This window comes from Belonocnema kinseyi, chromosome 8 (assembly GCF_010883055.1).
Source record: "Belonocnema kinseyi isolate 2016_QV_RU_SX_M_011 chromosome 8, B_treatae_v1, whole genome shotgun sequence".
NCBI classification, from domain to species: Eukaryota; Metazoa; Arthropoda; class Insecta; order Hymenoptera; family Cynipidae; genus Belonocnema; species Belonocnema kinseyi.
In genome coordinates, this window is record NC_046664.1 from 141716163 (window position 1) to 141727182 (window position 11020).

The following is an 11020-nucleotide window of genomic DNA, read 5'->3' on the forward strand; positions in this document are numbered from 1 at the left end:
CCTTGTTTATGTGCATTGAATTTGAACAGTGTATACATATAATGGGAAATAGTGAAGTGTATCGTCGACGAAAGAGCGGACGGCCTCAAACGTGCCGAAAAGTTCTATCGAGGAAGAAAATTCATAAAATCAGGTAAGTGTTATCCAAAGGAATTCATCTTTATATATATTTTTATTATATTATGTAGTATATTTACATTATATAATAATACATTTTTATATTTAAAATTTTACGAAGACCATCAAAATCCCTTTAAGGAGGGCTGGGGACACCCATTACTCTAGGAGCTGGGTGTAATCCTGTGTGCCATTCTAGGCTCGCAGCATTTTTTTATTGAATATCATGTAAAATGTTGTGCTAATTACGAAAAAGTAGAGTGCCCCTCCCCCTTGAAAAATGCCAGAGTTTCAAGATAATCGCATTTTAATTATTTTTTAATTAATGCAATAGCCCTGTCACAATTTGGAGTGTTTCGAAAGTTTAAATATATGGTCGGCTGGAAAACCGATGTAGGAAGAGAAATGTCCTCCACCATTTTTTGATTCAATCAATTGTTAACATCAAAAATAATCAATTATGTTTAAGAGTGAGGGATAATAACATTGTTCTTATTATGTTTACAATATTGATTTCACAGAAAAAAGCTTCAAACAAAAGTTGGACTACTTACTGAGAAGAATTTTTGTCTAAGAGAACATTTTTTGATAAAAGTGATCGATTTCGAGAAAACACCGATTAAAGAAATAACAAAATTCAGAGTCAGAATAGAAAGGTGGTTTTCTTGGTAGGAAGCAATTTTATCAAGAAATTTCTAGAGATAAAAGATACTCCTTTTTGGGTATACTTCAACTGTGATTAAGAAAATTTATTCTAATATTGATATTTAATAAGTTAATGAGCATTTCTGAATGTACACATTTGGACGTGCTGTATATTTTGGAATTTTTAATCAAATCTTTTTGAAATTTTTACACGGATAAAGGAAGTTTAAATAACAAAATTAGCGTCAGCTAGTTTGAAATCAAATAATAACTCTTTATGCTATTAACAATAAGAAACTAAGTCTCTTTATGAACTTCTAATAATCGTTATTGCTATCCTTATTATATCCTTCTTGCTGCGATAAAGGAAAAGTTTACGGTGGCGGCATGGGGCCCCAGGGGCGACAAGCTTACGCCTTTGACTCAGAAAAAATTTGTTTGGTTTATGGGGACCGCATACCGCCACCGTAAACTTTTTCTTTATCGCAGCAATAACGATCCATTACATTTTGAGCAAAAAACCATAATGAAAACTTCTTTTGTCCGTGTCAAAATTTCCAGAAGATTTTATTAAAAATTTTTAAATGTACAGCACGTAAAAATCTGTACATTCCGAAATGCTCATTAAGTTGTTAAATATAAACATTATAATAAATTTTCTTAATGAAAGTTAAAGTAGACCCAAAAAGAAGTATCTTTTATCTCAAGAAATTTCTGATTAATAATTGCTTCCTACAAAGAAAACCACCTTTCTATCCTGGCTCTGAATTTTGTTATTTCTTTAATCGATGTTTTATCGAAATCGATAACTTTGATCAAAAAATGTTCTCTTGGACAAAAATTCCCCTTTGTGAATTTGTGAATAGTTTAACTTTTTTTATGTTTTTTTCTGTGAAATAAATATTTTAACCAAAATAAAAACAATGTTATTTTCCTCACTTTTCCACGTAATTGTTTACTCTTTACATTCTCATTATTTATGATTGAGAAAGTATTAGAATTGTCGGAAATTTGACATCACAGTTTTTCAGCGGATCTCCACGCTTCGAGACCCCCTGAATCCGAAAATCAGATTTTTACGATAGCGTCTGTCTCTGTCCGTTCGTCCATCCGGCCGTAAGCACGATAACTCTCGAAAAAATGAACGGATCAAATCCATCTTTGGCACACTTTTTTAAGGTCTTCAAAGAAAGGACGAGTTCGTTAACCAGCCATTTTTGATAAAAATTCAAAAAGTGAGCGCATTTTGAAAATTTTCGAGACCACTTTTTTCTGAATTTGAAAATTCTGTGTATGCACATGTATAGTATTGAAATGGACAAAAAATTTACCCTTATGCGTTTTTTCGATTAATAGAAAATTCTCAAAGTTATAGCATTTTGAAAATTTTGTAAATCAACCGAAATTAAAAATTTCAAGCCAAACAACGCAAGATATAAAAAATGTCAAGAAAAAAAAAACATTGCTTTTCAAAATTCCTATAAGACTGTCATGACAAATTTTTGGATTTCCCTAGAAAAATCAAAAATTCAAATTTTGATTGCCCAAAAAATAATAAAAAGTCAAAAAATCTCATTTCGTGGTCAAACTATGCAGAATGCGAAAACCGATGGACGTAAAACATATCTAAAAATTTGCTATCTATTATTTTTTGATAGGACGCGTATTTTTGGTTTGTATCATAAAAATTACATTAAGAATGAAAATTTATATTTCGAAACTAGTGACGAAAAATACGAAAAAGTGTCAACGAGAAATATTAGATTTTGAAAAATCATACAAAATTTCACTCAACCATTTTTCAATAGGACTAGTCATTCTCTTTTTATTTCTGGAAATTAGTATGCAGAACATCGAGAATAAAAATCATAAGCCAATATACAACGCAAAAAAATCTCGAAAAAAATGAACGGATCAAATCGAACTTTTGCATAATTTTGTAGGTAGTAGAAGAAATAATGAATTCGTTAAAAAAGCCATTTGGGATAGTAACTCCAAAAGTCAGAGCTTTTTAAAAAATTTTGAGAATTCTTTTTAGATTCGAAAATTCGATGTACGACTGTTGGTAGTACTTCTAAAGCCTTTTTATAATAGAAAGTTATCTGAGTTATAGCATTTACAAAACTTAAAAAATCAATTGATAATTAAAATTTTTAATCAAACAACAATTTTAACCAAACAATAGTTAACACGGTTTTAAAAAAGTGGAGAGAAGAAAAACGTTCCTTTTTGAAAGGCCTACAAAATTTTCATACCAACTTTTTGAATATAATTGTACAATTCAAAATTCAAATTTTTATTGCACAAAAAATAAGTAATAATAAAAAAATAATTTTGTGCTCAAACTATGTATGATACATATCAATAAAGATGCGTAAATCAAAATTGTGTTCCCAAAAAAGATTTACAAATTTATTATTACTCACTTTTTTATAGGATACGCAGTTTTAGTTTTATTCCTAAAAGATATTAATAATAATAAACAATTAAATATTTGGACAAACAACACAAGCTACGAAAAAAAATCAACAAAAGCTGTTTAACCAAAAATAAAATTACAAATTTTTATGAACAATTTGTTGTACAAGATGCATAGTATTTGCTTTATTCATGACAAATTTTTCATAAGTCACTTTTTGATTGGACGCGTAGTTGAACTTTATACAAAATTGTGACATTTTTACATTCTCATCATTTATGATTGAGAAAGTATTAGAATTGTCGGAAATTTGATATAACAGTTTTTCAACGGATCTCCACGTTTCGAGACCACCTGAATCCGAAAATCAGGTTTTTACGGTGGTGCCTGTCTGTCCGTCCTTCATTTTCGTTATCATTTGATTAGAGAGTCAACTTTAAAAGTTTCAAAATTTTATTATTTTAAGCAATTTTAAGCTAGAATAGAAACAGTGAAAATTTGCAAATTAGTTTTCTAACTGAACATTCCATAAATTACAAGTTAAATTCAAAATTGGAGTTTTCGATTTTCGAAGAAAATTCAATAAGTTGTTATGATAATCCTTTATGGCTTTCAAAAAGCAACTTTTTCTTTTGTTCCATTTTTTATATCGTGCATTGTCTGATTTAAAAAGGTTCATTTTCGTTTATTTTTTTGGATTTTGAAAATGCTATAACTCTGATAATTTTCTTCTTATCGAAGAAAGTCATAAGTACAAAATGTTCGAGTTTCCTAGAAATATGTATAGCCTTTCAATCCAATCAGATTAGTCTTTCAAAAGTTACACGGTATATAGATGACAAAGATAACAACGACAGATAGATCGACATAAAACTAATACTTTATCATTACGATGAGAATGTAAAAATCCAAAATTCCCATATTACTCTGGTGACGCGACGAGCTCCCCAATAAATAAAAATGCAAAAACTTTGTAAAGAAATTAAGATAACTCTCATTCATCATAATTTTCTTCAATATGATGTATGCATTTTAATTCTCTTCTGCGCGATAAAACTCATTTTTTCAAATAACTTCTACTTAATAAATATTTGTTGACAATTGTTTCGTATGTTAAATTAATGTTCATTAACTGCGGTGGCAAGGGGTGCCGCGCCAACAAAGCCGGCCCTGGGCCTCCTGGCATACATCTCTGTTCTTCCAAAATGAAAATTTTAACTTGGTTCATTTTCTGCCTTCGCTTCACCATCAATCGCTCGCCTTCGGTTCCGATCGGGTCGGATCAGGTCGAGGAGAGACCACTATAGAGAATAAAGGAGCCAAAGAGATAGTATTGACTATAAGTATGGATATAAGATTATAAAGTATAGACACTAGGGTGGTCAAAAATGCATTGCAAAATTTTTTCACTCTAGAGGACAAGACACCCCACCCAGAGAAAGAAAAGCGGTAATCTTTCTTTTTTCGAAATTATAATATTAACACGTGCCACCGGGCACTTAAAACTCCCATTTTATTAACATAGAGAAATTTTGAATTTTCAAAAAATTGAACTCATGTTCCATGGTTTCGTCGAAACGTTCCAAACTTTTTAGCGATTGAAGAAGAGTATCTATGGCATTCACGCAATAAAATCATACTAATCACTTTTATTTCCAAACCACCTTCCCCGCAGCGCCCCAAATATGACATAAAAATTCTACATTTTTACGTATTATTGTTACTTTTAAGCAAGTTCCGTCGTCTTGTTTATACAAATAATTACTAATGGACAATTAAAATATTAACCATGACTTCTTTAACCATTTTCAATTGTTTAAAAAAATGTAAATCATTTTTATGATTATTTATCCCCAAAAAATGTAAAAAATAATCGGATTTTCTGATTGAACGGCAATATTTTGCCATTGTTTGGAGTAGTCAATTTTTCTAAAAACATTAGGTAATTATCTAAACAATTATTTATTGTTTATTTTCAACATTTCTGAAAATTGAGCCAGAGATGTATACTTTTCTCAAATCGGTATCATATTCTACTTTTTTGTTGAATAATTATATAATTTTTATACATTCTTTTTAATGTAATTTCTTCCAATGAAATTTTACTAATGAGTTCTCAACGATAAATCCTCAAACATATATACTTTCTTAAACTTAAACTATTTAAATTATTTTCGAATTTCTTAAAAACTTCTAAATATGTTTGAACCTAATCCAGCTTTTTCTAAAGTAATAATTTTTAAATTTTTATTTACCCAAAAACGTTGTTTTTAAAATCTTCAAAAAACTACAGTTTAGTTAAAATTTAGTTGGAATCTTTTCAAATCAACCAATTTTTTTCATTTTTTTTAAATTTCTTAACATTTCCTAAATTTATTTTAATTTCTCATAAAACTCATAATCAAACCTGCAAAATTAAAAAAATACCTCAAAACTTTCTAATTTTTGTTTAAAATGTTGGTAATTTTTTGAAATCCTAACTATTTTCTTGAAATTAATTTTATATGACAACTAGAAGCTCTTACCTGCGCTACGCACGCGACCCCCTCATTTCGCTGTAATTATTCTATTTGAAAAGTAAGTTCAAGAAAATACCACGATAATCATTTTTACTTTAATATCTTCTATTTATACACGACTCCGCAGCCCGGTCTGTCATTTCTATATGGTCCCCATGGGTACTATATACAACGAAAGACCGGGTTGTGTACTCGAATTTTAAAAAGCCGACTGAACTCTGGAGGTGGTTTTCTACAGTTTTCCTCTCATCTGACCAAATAACTAGGCAAATGCGAGTACGTCCAGCAAACTCGTATGCAGCTGCATTGTAACCAACCCTTAGTTAAAAAACGGCCCTATTCGTTGAAAAATATCCAAATTCTAAATTTTTTATGAAGCTTCTTTCAATAATTTATAATTAATCATTCTCGCTAATTTGACAAATCACTTATAAAAGAGTCATCACAAAGACAATCTTCGTAAACAGATTTGAATAATACCCCAACTCTCAATATGTTTATGAAAATTGTTTGAATGATTAATAATTATTATAAATTTACAAAGTAACGTGGAAAATTATCATCGAAAGACATGTATAGATATTCTTAGTTAATGATGATAAAATAATAAAGCCTCCTCGTAGACAAAAAACCAAAGTCTTAATTTTTCAATTTGAAATTCTTTCAATAATTAATAGTTCTTGCAAATTTACAAAGCAAAATAGAAAACAGTCATCGGATATACATTTTTGGTTGACTTCGTAAACAGATTTACTTGTAGAAAAAAAGGGCAAACACTTAAGTTTTTAATTAAAATTGTTTAAATGATTAATAGTTCTTGTGCAAAGCAATATATGAACAGAGTTGTCGGATAGAAATTCCTGGTTGACTTTGAAAACAAATTGATTCGTAGGATAAAGGCCAAAATTTTAATTTTAAAATTAAAATTGTTTAAATAATTAATTGTTTCTGTAAATTTGCAAAGGAATATAGAAAAGAGTCATAAGATAGACATGTTTAGTTGGCTCCGTAAACAAATTTACTTGCAGAACTCTTAGAAAAAAGTCACTTTTAGGTTTTTGTTCGAAATTGTTTAAATAATTATTAAAGCTTGTAAATTTTCAAAACAACATAGAAAATAGTTACTTGACTTCGTGAACAAATTGACTCCTAGAAAAAAGAGTAAACACTTAATTTTTAAATTAAAATTGTTCAAATAATGAATAGTTCTTGCAAATTTACAAAGAAAAATAGAAAACAGTCATCGGATATACATTTTTGGTTGACTTCGTAAACAGATTTACTTGTAGAAAAAAGGGCAAACTCTTAACTTTTTAATTAAAATTGTTTAAATAATTATTAGTTCTTTTGTAAAGCATCATAGAAAAACATAGAAAAATCTTTAAAGAAGAGCCATTTATGAAAATTGTTTAAATAGTTACAATGTTTGAAGATTAAATAAATGCTCGAATAAATGCTAAAAGCCATAAATGAGTATTACTCGAATTCGGCACGATCGCTGTAACTTAATTGCTAGAAATGTTTACATCCAATAATGTAAACTTTGTAATTATTTATAAAGTTATTTCAAAACTTCTGAATATCGTTTAAAATGTTTTGACTTTTCCCTACCATGTTTAATAAAACCTGCAAAATTTTTAAAAATGCCTGACAATTTTTTCGATTATTTTTTTTTTACAATTTTTTTTACAATAAAATTGTACATTTTCAATTTAAGAAAATACAGGGAAACTCTGAGACTGGGTCGATTCTCAGGCTGACCTTGCTGGAGAATTACCCAGATAGAGGGCCGTTTGGTAGAAAATGCTTTTCTTTGTTCACGACTGAGCGACCGCCGCTCACTCCCTCCACGCAGCTTCTTTTACTCCTGTTTGCGGCGCGGCGTAAGTTATCGGAAGAACTATAGCATGGGGCTATTTTTTATTATTATTATTATTAATAATAAAAAATAGCCTTTAAACTAAAAAAAAATATTAATTTTAAAAAATATTAATAAAATATTAATTTTAAATATTAATTTATTTATTTATTATTATTTTATTATTATTTATTTATTTATTTATTTTTATTTAATAAAATATTAATTTTAAAAATATTAATATTTAATTTTGTCACCTTTTGTCACCTATATCTTAGGAATTTGTCACCCTTTTCCCCTATTTTGGGGTTTCTTATCTGTTTTCACCTTTTTCAGTTGAAAAAGTAAAATTTTATTCAAAATTACAACTTGCACACCAAACACGGTTTTTATTACCCTTTCTTTGTCGACGAATGGTAAACCAAATGATCGAATTTTCAAACAAAAACGATTAAACTTCAAGCAGGACAAATTGTATTTTCAAACATAATCTTCAATTTTTAATTGAAAAAGATGAATATTTTACAAGCCAGTTTAATTTTGAATCAAGGAAGAAGAATTTGCAACTAGAGAATATGGCTTTTCTATTAAATGAGGATTTTTAGACCAAAAGGATTGATTTTCTATCCAAAAATACAAGTTTTTAATAAATCAGTTAAAATTTTGATAAAAATAGATTAATGAAAAAAATAGTTAAATTTATAATAATTATAAAATAAAAATATAATTTTTTCAAATAAAAATAATTAGCTTTCAATCAAAAAGGATCAATTTTTAACCAAAGCAGATCAGTTTAAAACAAAACCTGGTGATTTTTTTACCAAATAGTTGAATTATCGACCCAAAAAGATGATTTTTAAAGTAAAAGAGAATTTTCAATCCAAAAAGTATCAATATTCGACAAAAAAATGACTTTTTTTGTTTTTTGTTTTCTGTTTGTTTTGTTTTTAATGAAAAGAAATAACTTTCAATCGAAATAGAATTTTTAAACCAAAAGGTGAATTTTGATCGAAAAAAGGTGACTTTTTAAGAAGCTAGTACCATTTTCAATAAAATTAATAAACTTTCAAAAAATTTGTAAAATTTTGAACTAAACACCAAAAATATAATATTAGACTTCTTAATAAAAATTATTAACTTTCAAATATAAAAGGTGAATTTTCAACAGCTAAAAAAAGAAAATCAATTTTCAACCAAAAAGTAGAATAGGTAAATCGTCACTTCATTAATTTAAGAAAAAATTAACATTTGCTAGAAAAGTTAAATTCTCACCCAAAGAGAAAAATCTTCAAATCTCAAGATTTGTTGTAACAACGTGAGGTGTGGGCTTACTTCATATTTGTTTTCCTGTCAAACTAATAGAAGGAATCTAAAAAAAAATTGCACATTTATTCAATTGGCAGCTATTCTTGTTACTATCAATTCTGAAAGTCGGTGAGGTTTCTAAAGAAATAGTTTTATTTTAATCAAAATTACCATTTTCGAAAAGTGTAATCTGTGCTAGGATTGCAGGAACGAGATTAAAATGTTACGAACACCCATTGACAGCCAAGCATCTTGTTTTAGACGATACAAGGGTACATACTCATCAAATCGTTTGTTCTTCTAAGTTAGCAATCACCTCAATTAAAAAATTATTGGATAGCTTCCCTATATTAGCATTTTCTTTTGATTTCATCGAAATAAACACGATTTATGGGTTTATCTGCTTCAGTTTATTTTGAGGTTATGTCAGAGATAAAAAGATTTTGAAATTCATTTTTAGACGTTACTTTAGGCCTCGGAAATAACGAAAGTATATAAAATAATTAACATATTGTACAGATTGTGTTGAATTACTTAGATAAAAATCTTGAACTTGAAAAAGTTATTTGAACAATTTATAAACTTAGGCTTTCGTGAATGAACATAGAATGCTTCTATTTTATATAAAATTTAACAATTTTGTTTAAAAAAGTCAATCTTCTTGGTTCAAAAGTCATAATTTCAATTGAAAAGCGGCATGCTTTATGGAAACATTGTCTTTTTATGTTCAGAATTCAATTATTTGGTCGAATCTTAACTTTTTCTGCTGAAAATTCATATTTGCGGTTTGAAAATTCAAATGTTTTGTAGAAAAATCGTCTTTTAGGTTTAAAAAAGTATCTTTTGTCGAAATGATTCGGAATCATTTCACAATTTTAGAATTTACAGATTTTAATGTAAGAAATTAAACTGCTTCAATTGGAAAGTCTTATTAGTTAAGCAAATGTAAACGCCCGATTGCAACTTTATAAACTATTTTCAATCTTAAATTAAAATGAAATTAAAATTACTTAATATTAGAAATATCTGAGTGTTCATTTTAATCAGCATTTATAAATTAAATTATCAAAACTAAACAAAAAACATTATTCTCAAAAAATTCGAGTAATTGAAAAAAATATTTAGGAGCTTTAAACAAATCCAAAAATAATTAAAAATTTGAAATTATTTTAAATAACTGAAACGAGGTGTCTTCGTGTACCGACAAAGTCCGGTTATTAGTACAAAAATTAGTACAAAAATTTAGAAGCGTTTTAAGAATTTTGAAATGCTTCAGAAGAATAAAAAAGATCTCCTAGAAAAATTAAAAATGATTTTTTTATTTCGAAAAATCAATTTTGAAAGAATATTAAAAAATGTAGCAAATTTTAATTAATAAAAATAAAAATAATTTGTTTAGATCATTTAAAAATTCGGTCCTACACATATTGCAAAAAATTCAAATATAATTTCTCGCCTTTTCATTTAAAAAAAGGAAAGAAAACCGCTCAATTATTCGTGTAATTGTAATTTAAGTTTTTATTTCTATTGTAATTGTTCTATTTAACGAAATTTAATTTTCAAGTTTAAGCCATAATTTAAAACAAAATATAGGTTCTGGTAGATTTTGAACAACAAATTTATAAGCTTTTTAAGAATTTCGTCAGGCTTCAGAAGAATAAAAAGCATTTCCCAGAAAATTGAAAATGATTTTTTACTTTAAGGGCATGTGATACTTAGTTTCCCCGGCTTTTTTTCCACAAAAATGGAAATTTTTAAAAAGTGAATTCGGAGATTCTATAAAATAGCATAACGGACGTCCCCGGACTCTTTTTGAGGGATAATAACAAAAAAATTTATTGTGCTAAATACAAATTTTATGCATATGTATTATTTTGAGGTAACGTCGTTTTTCATCTCTGCCTTTCCGATAATCTGGAAATTATTTATGAAATAAAATTTTTGGATTGCCTGAAAAAAGGGTTAGTTCCGGGAGATTAGTTACTATGTTTATTTGCAAGACCAAAGTTTTCGGCCAAAAATATTGTGTAGTTTGGAAGTAACGCATAGGAGAATTGTAACATACGAGGGTGGATTGATAAGTTTCCGGCCTGACCAAGAAAAACAACGTTTTTAAGAATTTTTTTTTTTTATTTCTCAACATAATCTCCTCCAAGG

General features: G+C 28.0%; 1 protein-coding gene across 2 annotated transcripts in view; it reads right to left on the reverse strand.

Moving 5' to 3' along the window:
- Positions 1-11020, reverse strand: part of LOC117177864 (FH1/FH2 domain-containing protein 3) — a 917724-nt gene that overhangs the window by 762320 nt on the left and 144384 nt on the right. The window lies entirely within an intron of this gene.